Below are 15,705 nucleotides of genomic sequence, written 5' to 3' on the forward strand. Positions count from 1 at the left end.
GTCACTTGTTAAATGTAAATGTGAGGAATCAGTGGCATCAGAAATTCCCAGATGGGAAGCCCTTCCCTGGAGTTGGCTGGCTCTGGAGTGGGCTGAGGTCGCAGCACTGTGTGAGCAGTGGGGCAGTTGGTTAAAAGAAGCTGAACCCCTGGATGTCTTAAAAGTTATCAAAAAATTGCATATGGGAAAGGAAAAGAACTTGTGGGTTTGGGCAGACAAAGATGAATTTGTTAACAGTACATTGGAAATAGCACCTTCAGAAGGAACGATTATTGTTGGAATGCTCCCACATGGAGCAACAGAAGAAGGTTTTAATCTTGAGCTCCCATGCATTTGTGCAAGTGAAATATTAATATCATAAATAACTATGTACATATTTATAGTATAATAAGGCCTTAATATATATATTTATATGTATGTCTATATCTATCTAGCTATATCTATATTTCTATATCAATATCTATATCTACGTATAAAATAGTAATAATGTGAAATAGTGCTGACAATACTAATTTGGTAGCTTTGGCTGCTCAGGGATGTAACATCAAACACTCTACAGAAAAGGATTGGCCAGGACCCTAATGTCAGAGGTAAACTTTGTGAGATTGTATACAATGAAAAAAGGAGGAGGGGATAAAATTGTCTATTTTACAGGGTTTGCTGATACTGTGATGCAGAATGCTTTGTCTGTTACTGTGAAAAATACTGTGATGAAGACTGCAGGGTTTTTCATGAACCAGACTATCCACAAGCTGCAGGATTTGTTGAACAGGTGAAGGGGTTGTTAAAAGAGCAGTGGAAAAATTAGGAGATGGGAACCTGTCCCCATGGAGAACCCATCTTCCAGTTGTGCTCCATGTCCTTAACAATGGCCCACTAGGGAAATGGAAACCCCTGGCTGTGCACAGCTGCACCCAATTTGCAACTACAACCATGGGCAGTGAGACTTGGACTGCCTGGGAAATTGTTGTGGGTGTGATGGCCCCTGGCAGGGCCAGCCCAGAGACTGCAGGGCTGGACCTTCATGCATTGGAATTAATGAGGATAAATCCAAAGCAAACGAAAGCTGTCAGTACTGAGACAGGAATTCAGATTCCTCCAGGACACTTTGGTTTGGTAACTGCTCGGTGGGGGTTGGCCTTGCAAAATGTTCATGTCATGGCAGGAGGAAAGGAGGAATTGATGCTGAATATAAAGGAGAAATTACAGTAATTCTGTTAAATAATTGTCAGTAAGATTGGGTTATTCAACCCCATGACAGGGTAGCACAATTATTGATATTGCAATTTTAAGCACGATTATGAATAATGGAGATGCACCTCCAGTCATTACCATTTGTGGAGATAAAGGGTTTGGATCCAGCAGTCCTAACAATGGAGCCAGAGTGAGGGCCCGGAGACCAAAAGGGCCTCCTGAGGCAGCTGAAGGAGCAGCTCCTAGGAAAGACAACACTGAATCCTGAAACCTGGGCAGGAACAATGGGAATATGTCCCTGCAGCCAAGTGTTCTGTTTGAGAACAAGTAGATATTACAGGATGCTGTTTTACACATCCTGCCAGACCAAATCTTGTTTGCCCCAGTGGCCCCTTTGGAAAATGCTCTGATCCACAGGGCTCCCTGTGAATGCTGCTGTGGCACTGAGGGACTTGCACACAAATTCCATCCAGGAGCCTGGGTGCCCCTCAGGGACTGGGCCCCAGCCCCCTTCCAGCCAAAGGGGAAAGGGCCCCACCAAGCCTTGTTAGCCACAGACAACATGGTAAAGCTGAACAGCAAAGGACCTTGGAGGCATTCTTCTGGAATTAAAAAGGCTCCAGCTCCATGGACAACAGAATTATTGTTCCTTACTCAAATGAGATTGAGCGAAAAGAACGAAGAACAGTGTCACTAAAGTACTATTGGTGTCTGTATGTTGTACCTTGATAAGTCAGCCAGAATCTTTGTTTGCCACAAACACCTCCGGTGTTTCACCAAGGGATTAGTCATCAAAATTTAATGATTGGTTCTGAAAATTTCAAGATCAGGGTAGCCGAAGTACTCCATGTCACTAATTTCTGTGTTTGCTCTCAGCTGAAGTTGGGAGGAATGGGGTTCCCTTGGAGGGCCCACCCTGTGGGCTGGCCAGAACTCAGTCTATGGGCTCTGACTCGTAACTGTCAATGAAGGGACAGTTCAAGAAAACACAGGAATACAATGATCCATTTGACAGGATTCACTAAGATTTCCCTTCAGGAGAAACCGAAGCCTGTTCTAATTACAGAGGCCACAGTGTGAGAGGATTTCTGTGCCTTACCATCACTCCCAATGCCAGTAGAACTTGGGCTGCTGGAGCTTGGTCAGTGTCAGTGTCAGTGTTACCCCACTCCTGGCTGCAGGGCCACCATTTAGGGTCCTTCAGCAACAACCACAAGGAAGACCTGGAGCCCAGAGAACATTTTCCCCCCAAGGAGTGCCTTGGGTTTCAGAAAGCAAAAGATTCTGGTTCATCCTGTGCCCCATGTGTGCTGCCCCGTACCATGGAGTTGACTGGATGGATTATTAGAAGAAGTAGCAAATGATGCTGTTAAAATGTCCGGTAGCACATCCTATGGGCTCCAACAAACGCAAATGGGGACTCCACAGAACCACATGGCCTTGGATTATCTGCTTGCTGGCCAAGGAGGAGCCTGGGCTGTCATGGGACAGGAATGTTGCACTGCTGTCAGTGATGGGTTTGAAGGCCAACAGTCAGCAATCACCTTGACAGAAAGAGCAGGAGAAGAGTGGCAGAAAGAAGAAAATTATTCTTGGTGGGATTGGCTTCATGGCTGCCAAATTGGAGGCTGCATTTGTGGCAGTGTCTGTCATCATTGCAGTGTGTGCACTTGGTGTGCACGCTAACATTCCATGTTCCAGTTGTTGTGACGCTTTGTGCTGGGAAGTGGAATATTGAGACTTGTCTTAAAAGAGACAGTCTCAAGAAGAGAGAGGCATTTGATAAATAAGAGAGAATAGTAGCAACTCTTTAGGCATGTTTGAAAAGGAATGTGAATAGCTCTGAGTAATGAAATGTAACAGCACTTATTTGAAGCACAAGGGGAGATGCGTTTATGCCTAATATCTAAATCTAAACTGTGTTATTGAAAGAATGGTTATGAAGGTTGTACTTCATTGTAGCTCTCAGGGCCCATCCAAGTAGCAAGGCCTGAACAGGCTGGGATCAAGGCCTGAACAGGCCCTGAGGCAAAGTTCACCTCTAGATGAGCCTTCCAAGCAAATGTTATATTTGTATCCACTCACTAACAAAGCATTATTAACAACATGATCAGTGAATGTGTTCCTTGATAAAACATGGATTTCTCTTTCTGTATTCAGAAACCAGACAAGGCCCCATCTGGCCTTGTCTAGGGGTGAAGGATCAAAGTCAACTCCCTTGATTCCTCCTTGAGCCCTGGCCAGGCTTTGGGAGAAACCAGTCAGGAGAATGAAACCAGATGTTCCCACCCTAGCAGTGATGTCAGCTTGTTTGTTTGACGGTACAAAAGCTGTGTCCTCTCACAGCGGGCTTGGAGGCTCCTTGCCTGCAAAGGTGGAGGCACCTGCAGGAATTCCCAGTGTCTGGGAGTGGCTCTGCAGTCCTTGTCTGCCCCAGCTGATGTGTGGATCTGGGTGATGGTAAAGTCTGAGGGTAACTGGTGGTGGATCTTTCTTTAATCACTGCAGGCAATCTTTGTTAGTAATGACTGGATGGATTGCTGAGCTTTTTTGTAATTCTTTGCTAATGATTATGTGCTTTGCTAAGCTTATCCTTTTGTAATTCTTTGCAGCTGTGAATTATATAAATTACAGGATTCCTTAAGTTGGTGTCTGTGTCTTTGGTACTGACCCTGCCCAGTGGTGAAACAGGGCCCCCTCGTGCATAAGATTTACCTGGCAAGGCAAAAACCCTCACTCCAACATTCCCCCCTTCCTCCTTGTTCCCTGCACTTCATACACTGAGCATGATGTCCTGTGGTCTGGGGTATCCCAGGGTCAGTTGGGGTCACCTGTCCTGGCTGTGTCCCCTGCCAAGCTCCCCACAGCCCCAGCCCCTGCCCAGCGTGGCTGGAGGAGGAGCAGGACGGGCCTTGGCTCTGTTGCAGCTCAGCAAGAACAAAACCATCTCTGCGTGCTCAGCCCTGTGCTCAGCACCCGGCCCAGCAGTGTCTCAGTGCCAGTGTCTGTGCCCTCAGTCCTTGCCAGGGCTTTCCATGGCAGCTGCCAGGACAGGTGACCCAGGTGTCACCCCCAGTGAGGGCTGCCATGGAAACAGTGCCAGCACTGCCCCTTTCTGTCTGGCTGAGCTGGCCTTTGGCCCTGGCAGTGCCCTTTGCGGCTGGTTCCTGGTGCCTGAGCAGCCAGCGCGGCACAGGGCAGGTGGCCATGGCACAAGCCCCCAGCAAGGGATCCCCTCTGGCTCTGGGCAGTGACACCAGCCCTGAGCAAGAGGCCCAGGGCAGGATTCCATGGCCACCAACCATCACAATGGCTCCGGGCATTGGTTGCCATGGCACCAAACTAAGGAATGGGTCCCCATGGCCCTTGCCATGGCACCTGGTGGCACCAACGAGTGTCACTGCAATTGTCCCTGGAACAGCCCCGGCACTGCTTTGTCCTGACGGTTGCCGTGGCAGCCGAGTGCCGGGGTCGGCTGTTACTCGTCACTGCCCCAGCACGGGAAAAGGTGGTTCTGGGCAGGCCATGCTTTCGAAGAAGGAGTCTGGACTCTTGCTTCTTCGGTCTTCAGTTGAGTTTATTGTTTCTTATCTATGAAGTTTTTTCTGTCTGTCCAGCCGAGGTCTGATCAGCAAGACAGCCAAGGGCACTCTCTCCTGCCCACGGGGCGGTTGTCTCTTTCATAGTGAAAACTACGTATTAGATATGTACCTTCTATTGCCCATACTTTTCACCCTTGTTGGCAATTGTACCTTCACCATGAACCAATCCACACGTGCCAACATCATCCTGAACACGGATGCCAAGGAGAAGAAAGAAGGACAGGGCACACCCAAATCCCTCCATCTTAGAACCCCTGATCCCCATGTATAGAATTTCAAACCCCCCTGTACAACATACAAAACCCCCCTGTACAGTGCTCTAAAAATTTTTTTCCTTCACCCTGTGATTCCTACTACTGTGCCACTTAAACTTTTGTGGCCTGTAATTCTTCATATCAGGTTGGCAATTTGCTCCATGAATTAAGATCGAATTTCCAGGTGTCTTTGGCTTCCTGCCAGGGTCTCCGAGCCCCTGCCAGGGCTTTGAAACATCCAGGGCATCCAGAGAGATGTCCTGGGTTCCGACACCAAGGACAGCAACAGCTCTGCAGGCAAGTGGCCATGGAACCTGGCTGCAGAAATGGCTCCTTGGGGTGGTTTCCAAGGAAACCTGAACTGATGAGGGTTGCCATGGCACCCAAACCCAGCAGTGGGGTCACTGCAGTGTCCATGGCAACAGTCCCTTGCAATGGCCCAGTGCAGGCTGGGATGATGATCCATCCTCATAGCTGGCCCAGGGCAGGTCTGCAGTGGTCTTGGTGGCAGCTTGGGCTGGCACACACTTGAGGAGGATGTCTGTTTTCAATGGGGAAACTCAGGAGTTTTCGATTGCTTCAAAAATTAAAGAAGGCAATATCCTCTTTGGCTGTGTGCAGCCGGGTCTCCAAGCAAAGCAGCTCCCAGGTGAGTAAGGAGAGAAAAATGGGCTTGGGGAATGTGGAGCAAGGTTGTCCACACTGGGTCAGACCTCAAGGCACAGCTTCTCTGAGCAGGCCAGAGCTCCTTAGGAGAGTGCCTGGATCAGTATCAGTCACTGAATGCTGCAATCACCTCTTGTGTAACAAGAACAGCAATAAGAGACACCCTTTAAAGTAGGAACACATATTTCCTAGCAGATCTTTGAAATATTTCTCCATAACTGTAAAAGGAAACCTAATGAACTGCACTAGAGTGGAGGTAAGTCAAGGCAGAGGCATGGTTTGTCAGGACTCCTTGATCATAATGAGCCCTGTGGAGTATTTGGAGCTGAGCATTGAATCTCAGGGCCTGAGAGAAGATTGCACAAGAGTCAGTATCAGAGGAAATGCCCAAAGTGTCTCAAAGTATTATGGGTCCCACTAAGATCCATCCCCAACACAGGCTCCTCATGGACTCCTTGGAGGAGGGAACTGGTGGCCAGGTGTCCTGGTTTAGGGCAAGTTTGGGAGATAACCCCCAAAGGGGCTTCTCTACAAAAGCAGATTCAATTGCCCCTCCCCCCTCCAACCGGTTCGGGAGAAAATATCTCCTTGGAGAAAAGTGGAAAGAAACCTGTTTATTAAACAATAGAAACCAAACAATATTAACAATAAAACTTCTCACTGCTCCAAAGAAAGCAAACTCAGAACAGTCCCCTCCCCAGGTTGCAGCTCGGCTCACTCAGTCTCTGATCAGTCTCTCTGGTGCTGGAAACGCTGTGGCCCAGGCCCGGCCAGGGGGGCCACAGGTGGAGCTGCCGGTGCTCTTCTGGGTGTTCAGTCCAGAGCAGGCTTGAACAGGTCCAAGAAAAAAGGAAAAACAATCACAATGCAGAGAACTTCTTTGCCTCAGCTAGCTAAAACTAACTAAAAGCAAGAAAAAGGGAAAAAAGGAGCTCTGTCCGGCTGTCTGTCCATCCGCAGACAACACAGTCCAGGAGCAGGAATGTGGAGGAGTGAGAGCAGTCTGAAAACAAACTGCGCGCTTCTTCCCTCCCCTCCTCCCTGTCTGGAAGAGAGTTTTAAAGGTGTAAAACTTATTATTCAGTATAAACAGAACAAGACGATTGGGGATAAAAGCATCATATAGTCAACCCAGGACACCAGGATTGCACAAAAAACTTCTCAGAAACTCAGTGTGGAAGAGAAAATCCAAAGTAGCTTAAACACCTTGAGTATCTTAAAGTATTAATGACCCCAATGAGTGTCAGCACAAAGCTCTCAAGGGACTCCTTAAAGCAGATAATTGGGGCCATGATTGCACAAACCTCTCACAGACTCTGTATCAAAAGGGAAACACCAAGTACCCTAAAACAACTGAAGTACCTTGAAGCATTAATGAGCCCCACTGAGTGTTGTTACTGACCAAGTGTCTCCAGGGACTAATTACAGCAGATAATTGGAGGCTGTCGCTACAGGACACAAGACAACACGACGCAGACACGCTGCTGCTCTCAGACAGGAAAAAGAGAGAGTTTATTTTCTGACTCCTACATTTATAGATTTCCAAAGGTGACAGAGGATTGGAAGGTGAAAGTGCCACCTCTCCAGGGACACTGGACAAACCAACAGTCCATCAAATTTCTCCTCCTCCATAAAAGAATGCAAACAATAAGTTGTTTACAGAAAAGTGTGTGAGAAAGTTTCATACAAGAATGCAAACATCAGAAGGCTTTAGAAAGTCTTAAAAAATCAGGGCGACATCTCACCCTTCTCAGTTTTAAAAAGAAAAGGAAAAAATGAACAACGTGAAAAGAAAAAAACCCATGAACAAAATTCAGCATCCATCCATGGAGGAATCATCAGAGTGATCACTCGCATCATCTGCATCCGAATCATCACTCCATGATTCACCCACTTGACGCCTTTCAGGTTGGTCACGGCTTCTGTTTTGCCTGTCAGTCGGATTCTGTCTCTGCGGTTGCAGGTCAGGGCGAACACACTTTGAAGGTACCCAGCGCACCCCGGTATCTGTGGATACACAAGCATACCCACGCCCCGAAGCGATAAGATCATAGGGACCTTCCCACTCTTTGGTGACTAAATTCCGCACCCGAACCTTTGCTCGAGGCTGATGTGCTTCGTCCGCAGCCTGCAACGAGAGATGGTGATTCAAAACAACAGGGTTATTTGAGTTCTGCGGCACCGTAAGATGATTGATGGTGTATAATGCCTTTGCCAACCGACTGTGCGGGGTTTCACCCTGCATTCCCCGTTTTTGTTTTTGAAGAACCCGCTTCAGAGTACCATGAGCACGTTCTACAATAGCTTGGCCAGTCGGAGAATGAGGGATACCAAACTTGTGTGACACACCCCACAACTGCAGGAACTGCCGCACCTTTTGCGATGCGTAAGCAGGACCATTGTCGGTCTTCACAGCAGAAGGTATGCCCAGAACGGCAAAGGCCTGCCTCCAGTGGGCAAGGACATCACGGGCCTTCTCTCCGGTGTGAGCAGAAGCCCACATTGCAGAGGAGAATGTGTCCACCGTGACATGCACATACTTGAGCCGGCCAAACTCGGCAATCTGGGTGACATCGGTCTGCCAAAGCTCCAAGGCCCTAAGGCCCCTGGGGTTTACCCCTGCCGGTAAAGGCGGAGCCAGTGCATGGCAGTCATCACATGACTCAACAATGTCACGAGCCTCTGTTGGCGTCAGCTGAAACTGCTTCTGCAGAGTATGTGCGTTCTGGTGGAAAAACCCATGAGACGCCTTGGCCTGCGCGAGTGTATCAGGCTGAGGGGCTACCCACGCTGGGTTAGCTAACTTGTCAGCCCTCGCGTTACCTTCCACTATAAAGCCTGGCAAATTGGTGTGACTCCTTACATGCAGAACGTAGAAAGGATGAACCCGAGCCTGAATGGCACACCACAAGGCCTTCAGCAAATGAAACAAGGCAGGGTTACTGACCTCTTTCAAGACCGAGTGACCCAACCGCTGTGCAATGTCGGCCACATAGGCAGAATCCGTGACCAAGTTGAAAGGTTCCTGGGAAAATTTCTCAAATGCCATGACAGCAGCCTTCAATTCAACCAATTGGGCTGACCCATCCTCATGACCTTCCAGAACCTGCCACTCAGATCCGTCCCTCCAGGTAACAATGGCCTTTCCTGTCCTCCCTGAACCGTCGGTAAAGACGGTGGGTCCTTGCACAGGTTCCTGACTATTTTTGGGCCGCAAAGAGATTTGTGTGGACTTCGCCATATGCAACAGCCTATGGCTGGGCAGATGATAAGTGATCTGCCCTGAAAAGTTTTCCAGAGCACTCTGCAGGGACACACTGTTTGCAAAGCTCCAGTCAAAATCCTCCCGCTGTACTGGGAGTATGATCTTTGCGGGATCCGCACCCATCAATTGCAAGCACCGTTGCCGGCATTTGATTATCAAACGAGCAAAAAGCTCAGACAATGGGGTTGCCGTCTTTTGCGGCTGATGGGGCAGGAAAACCCATTCCAAAACGTGCAAGGAATCGGACCATTTGTCACTCCATTGGCCAATGATACCTGTGGGATGCGAATCTGGAGCGGTGATGAACACAGTGACATCAATGGAGGGATCAATGCGGTAAACTTGGCAAGCCGAAACGGCCTGCTGAACCACCTCCAGCACCTGACGTGCCTCAGGGGTCAATGAACGAGGTGACTTTAGATCAGAGTCTCCTTTTAGTAGATCATACAATGGAGACAGTTGTGCATCGGTTAGCCCCAGGTATGGACGTAACCAAGTGATGACACCTACCAATTTTTGGGCATCATTCAGTGTCTTCACAGGATGCACGAATTGCACCTCCTGGTGACAGATTGTCTGTTCCAGAATTTTGACCCCCAAATACTTCCAAGGCGGTTGTTGCTGGACCTTTTCTGGAGCCACCTGCAGTCCATGTGCATTTAAAGCATCGAGCAACTGAGGCTGAATTCTCAGCAGCTCATCCTGGGTGGGCGCAGCCACCAAAATGTCGTCCATATAATGATACAGACGTGCACCAGGAAACTGCTCACGAACTCCAGACAAGGCACGGGCCACATACCACTGGCATATGGCCGGAGAATTGCGCATGCCCTGAGGAAGGGTCCTCCATTGATACCTCTGTGCGGGCTCAGCGTTGTTAATTGCTGGCACTGAGAAGGCAAATTTCGGCCTGTCATTGGGATGCAAAGGAATCGTGAAGAAACAATCCTTCAGATCCACAATGAGGACCGGCCAATCGGCAGGCAGCATGGCAGGCGATGGCATGCCCGCCTGCAATGTTCCCATGCCTTCCATCACGGCATTGACCTTTCGGAGGTCTTGCAACAAGCTCCATTTCCCAGATTTCTTCTTGATGCAAAAGACAGGAGTGTTCCAGGGACTGGTAGAAGGCTCCAAATGACCCTGGTCCAACTGCTCCTGCACCAGATTCCGAAGGGCGACCAATTTATCTCGAGGGAGGGGCCACTGGTTCTCCCAAACAGGTTTGTCCACCAACCACCGTATAGGAGGCGTAGGACAGTCCGCGCCCTTCATCGCAGTGGCCCCCATCAAAAACCCGTCCCGATGCGCACCCCCCACGCTGACAGAACATCCCTCCCCCAGAGGTTAACAGGAGTAGAAGTAACATGCGGCCTGATCCAGGTCGTCTGTCCCTCTGGGTTCGTGACCAGCACGGACTGCTGGCTCACGTAACACTGCGCCGTTCCCCCCAGCCCCCTGACAGGCGTCTCCACCGGATCCAGGGGCCAGTCCGGAGGCCAGGCAGCAAGAGAGAGAATCGTGATGTCGGCGCCGCTGTCAAGAAGCCCACGAAGGCGAGTCTCCGACGGCGTCACACCAGGAATGGACAGGGCACACATCATCTCAGGACGTTCCTTGGTCAGAACAGCAGTCCAGTGCACTTGAGGTGGCCCAGTGGATCCGAAACCGCCAGCTCCACGCGACCGGTCCGCTGCCCTGCAAACAGAGGACTTAAAGGGCACAAGTTGAGCAAGTCGTGTCCCTTTCGGGATCGTGACCGGGGGGGTGGGTGTGGAAACCATGGCACAAATCTGCCCTGTAAAGTCTGCATCAATGAGCCCCAGATGCACAACGATGCCCTGAAGGGTGGCACTAGACCTCCCCATCAGGAGAGCACTCATGCCCCCACCCAAGGGACCAAAGGCATCTAGGGGAACCTTGTGTACTTCACAAGATTCTAACACAGCTGTTGCTGCTGTGCAGATGTCTACACCCACTGAGCCGCGGGTGCTGGCTGCAAGCCGGCTGAGCAAACCTCCATCGGCTCCGGGGTCTGGAGAGAAGCTTGTGTCTGAGCGCGTCTCCCCTTCACGCTTCGCTTCCCGTTTCCCGAGCCCGGCAGTGCCTGGCCATTAGCATGAACCGTTGCCTTGCAGACATTAGTCATATGGTTCGGTCTTCCACACCGACCACACAGAAACATAGGAATCTTTTCCTTCTGTTCTTTCTTCCCCCGTTTCTTGCTGCCCTGAGCATTCCCCTGCTGCTTCTGCCAGCCCTGTGGCGCTGCCCAGGCTGGCTGCGCAGCAGTAGCCCAGGCAGCCATCTTCTGAACAGGGGGGCCTATGACCGAACAGGCCTCCGTCATTTGTGAGACAGTAGCCCCACCAGGAAGAGCGTCTATGACTCTCTTACAGTCTGCTGTACAGTTGCTCCTCGCTAGGTCCGCAATCACAGCCTCTCTTGTCAGCGGATTTGTCAGCTGCCTCTCCTCTGAGGCAGCCAGCCTCCCCACGAATGTCATGAAAGGCTCATCAGCCTTCTGGACAATGGTTGAAAATGGTTGCCGTGGAGCAGCCATTTCTACGGTCTGAATCACTGCCGACATGCCTAGTGCTTGACACTGCTCAAGCACGGAGGGAGAGAAACCAGCCTGTCCCTGAGGCTCAGTGTAATTGCCTGTACCCATCAGCATGTCAACGTCAGCCACTCTCCTGGGATCCTGCGGCCCCAGTGTAGCATTATGCTGCGCTGTAGTGGCTGCCAAGCGAGCCCACTTGGTCTCAAAGACACCAAATTGCACGGGATCAAAAAGAGCACGCGCAACATCACGGACATCGGCAGGCGTGCGCACCTCAGGAGAAATCATGCGAAGCATGTGCATGACTTCAGAAGAGCCCAGACCATGTCGAGCAACCGTCTCACGGAGTTTTGTCTTTGTCTTGAAGGGCAGAGGCTCATAGGTGTTATGAGCAAGACCCCTGATCACAGGAAAAGCCTGGGGGCCTTCTGGCAAGGCCGCAATACCTGCCATGTCCCGTCCCGTGGGCCCCACGGGAACAAGAACAGCTGCCTGACTGCGAGGCACTGCGACAGCACTCGACCCCGCATCCCTCGCAGCACCAGCAGAGCCAGAGGAGCCCCCTCCGTGATCCTGCAGACGCTGCGAGGAGACAGGCTCACGCATCTCATCAGCCGTAGCTCTGACTTCCCCCCAGAATCGTCTGGGATCCTTCGGACGCACGATCACCTGACACGGGGGAAGAGTCCACACACCCGGCAGGGAGGACCTGCGACCCCGGGAGAACACCGGTTTCCCGCTGGCCGCGTCAGCAGTCGCGCTAAAGGTGAACACCCCAGCGCCCTGGCGCGCCGCAGCCCCCGCGGAGGGCGGGGACTGCAGGGCCGAACCAGCTGCTCCCCCGGCAGCGCCGTCCGCCTCGGCACCGGCAGAGGGCGCCGCAGTGGACGCAGGCGCCGGCACAGACCGCAAACCCGACGCGGAGCCACCCGTCTCCCGTGCAGGGGAGGGACGGGACACAGGGAGAGATGCGGCTCGCGGAGCCACGTCAGCGCGGGGCGGCACAAGGGAGGTTGGCACAGCCCCTAGCAGCACCCGCCCCATCTCACGGGAGGCCGCAGCCGACTCTGCCTCCGCTGAACAAATCGAGGCAGGCATGCCGCCCACCATGATGGGACGAGATCGAGCACCGACCAACGCCCCGCCTCCGGCAGCCTCCACCGCCTGCGCATGCCCGGCGGGCTGCTCAGGCTCAGAAACAGGAGAAAGTGTCCCCCCGCGAGACGGGCCCGAATCTGAAGCGGGTGAACCCGCTTCCGCCGGCCGCAGGGAATATGTTGTGGACTTACCACAATGCGAACAGAGCGTTGTCACCAAATCAGACCCGAACAAAACCGGGCACTGATCCAGGGGCCCCTCATCGCCCCCGAGCGCCGGGAAGGCACAGGGGGACGACGGCTGCCCCTCCACACCGCGGTTCGGGGCAGGGCGAGTCAGCCGAGCTGCCTCCCCGGGACCCCCAGAAACCCGCGGGATTCCGCCCCCCGGCTGATCACTCTGGAACCGAGGGGTGAGAGACCGATCCTCCTCCGAGGACCAACCACCACCCTCGGAGGCGGAATCATGCTCCAGCTCCCCCCACCGGGAAGCGGAGGAAGCCTCTGCGTCGCTCAAAAGCTCAGATTCCCTTTCATCCCCATCCGAGACGGACAGGTCCTTCCGGGAACCTGCAGAGCTGCAGGATTCAGACCCCCATACAGCCCGAGCAACATCCTGCAATGTGTGCCACATCAATTTCACGCTGGCAGGACCACCAGCCATCATCTCCTGCACAAGGTGGTCATTCACGCAAGACCACGCCGCCTCAGAGAACGTCTCCGTAGCGTCGGAAAAGAATCCCCGCTGTGTAGCCCAGCAATGGAGTGTTTCGAAATCACTCCAGGGCACGGAGATCTTACTGTTCTCCAGGACCCGTCTCCACGAACCCAACATACCAAACGCACTCATGATACCCACAGGAGTGCCGCTATCACAGGACAGCAAGCCAAGCTCCCAGCAGGGAAGGGGCAAACGGCACAATCTCACCCGACAGCCCGAACTCTCTGCCTCCAGCCTAGGCTGCAGTACACTTCGGCGGTCACCAGATGTCGCTACAGGACACAAGACAACACGACGCAGACACGCTGCTGCTCTCAGACAGGAAAAAGAGAGAGTTTATTTTCTGACTCCTACATTTATAGATTTCCAAAGGTGACAGAGGATTGGAAGGTGAAAGTGCCACCTCTCCAGGGACACTGGACAAACCAACAGTCCATCAAATTTCTCCTCCTCCATAAAAGAATGCAAACAATAAGTTGTTTACAGAAAAGTGTGTGAGAAAGTTTCATACAAGAATGCAAACATCAGAAGGCTTTAGAAAGTCTTAAAAAATCAGGGCGACAGAGGCCATGATTGCACAAACCTCTCAGAGAGTCTAAGCCAAAAGACAAACCCAAAGTCCTTTGAAAAACCTGCAGTCCTGGGAGCATTCAGGAGCCCCCAGGGCCATTGCTGAGCAAGGCTCCCCAGGGACTCCTTCCAGCAGATCCTTGAGGCCACTGGGATGTGAGCTAGGGGGGGATGCTGAGGGCAGGACAAGGGGCTGACAGTGCCCAGCCTGGCTGGGGCTGTGCCAGGAGGCCCCAGGGCCTCAGGACAAGGTGTCTCCTCCCAGCCCTTGGTGGCACAGACCCTGCTGCTGTGCCCCAGGCCACCAAGACTTGGCTTCTCTTTGTCCCCACCTGGCATCAGTGCCTCCAGTTCTCTGCTCTGCCTGGGGCCTGGGGACACTTTCTCAGTGGTGTCCCTCAGTGGGACCCATCAAAAGTCCAAGAAACTTTGGAGTTGGATTCTGACTTGGAGTTCTGGAGAGGTTTCTTCATCTGCCTCTCAGGGACTGATGTTCAGGGCATGAGCACAAAGCCCCAGAGGGTCATTAAAGTCCTGGTGCTGTGTCTGTGCTGCTGAGCTGGGCTGGGCTCCTGGCACAGAGGCAGCTCCTGGTAATCAAGAAGAGCTTCAAAAGCACATTTCTCTTGATGGCACTGCCTGCAGCCAGCCCGGGCACAGCCCAGAGGCACAGAGAGCTTCAATCAGTCAGGGCTGGGATGGTGCTGAGAAGTGCCTGGGGCAAAATCACTGCCAGATCTTGGCACAGGAACCTCTGGCTGCAGGACAATGCAGCTGCAGCTCCTGAGTGATCTCCTAAAGCTGGAACATCCCAATGCCTGCAGACCCTGTGAGTACATCTCTGAGTATTTCTGCTGCAGGGGAGGTGAAATGTTCATGAAGCTCTGACATGCTGAAGGGTTCTGAGCAGTTGTATAACATTTCCAAGACAAGGATTTTGATAAAAATGAGGAAATTTCCTAATGTTTCTATTCAGTTTCCTACTCTTGGAGAATGTCTGGGATTGGGACCAAAATATTAAAGCTTGATTATGAATTTTGACATGTTCCTGAGACATCTGAACTGTTACTTTTAGTGATGAGTACGTTCACAAGAGATTCCTAATGTGCTTTCAGCCACTCTGCCCATGGACAGCACCAGCATCACCTTTGCTGGACCCATCAGGCTCAGTCTGAGCTGTCCTTTCTCCAAGCTGCAAAGAGAACCTGCCTTAGCCAGTGCCCTGAAAACAGGCAGGGTTCTGTAGGGGCATGGAGAGTGCACAAAGATTTGGGGTCTGAGAGTGCTGGCAGGGAGAGATCAGGTGCAGGGAAACAGCTGCAGGGGAAAGTCTCTAGGATGCAGAAACAATATCAGGGAAGGAGAGAAAGCAAAATCCAGAAATGCTGTGGCAGGGAGAGTTTAGAGATGTCCACAGGATCCGTTCCAGTGCAGCCCCTCCCTCTGAACAAGCCCCCTCCCTCCTGTCACCCAGCCAAGCCTCTGCCCTCAGGGCCGGGGCTCCAAGGTGTGAAGCCCCTCCTGTGCAGGCAGAGCTGCAGCAGAGCCGTGGGGCAGCTCTGCAGCCCCGGGCCCAGTTCCTCTGCAGAGCACAGGGCTGGGAGCAGCTGTCCGGCCCTGGGGACTCTGGGAGGGGGCACAGCTGGCTCAGGGTGACGCTGTGCCCAGTGCCCGGCTCTGGGCAATGCTGTCAGTGCAGCCAGGGAAGGAGCTGCATCTCCCTTCATCCAGTGCCAGCATAAGGACACTTGGAATTCGCTCTGAGATTTGAGT

The sequence above is a fragment of the Passer domesticus genome, chromosome 4 (genome assembly GCF_036417665.1).
Source record: "Passer domesticus isolate bPasDom1 chromosome 4, bPasDom1.hap1, whole genome shotgun sequence".
Taxonomy (NCBI): Eukaryota; Metazoa; Chordata; class Aves; order Passeriformes; family Passeridae; genus Passer; species Passer domesticus.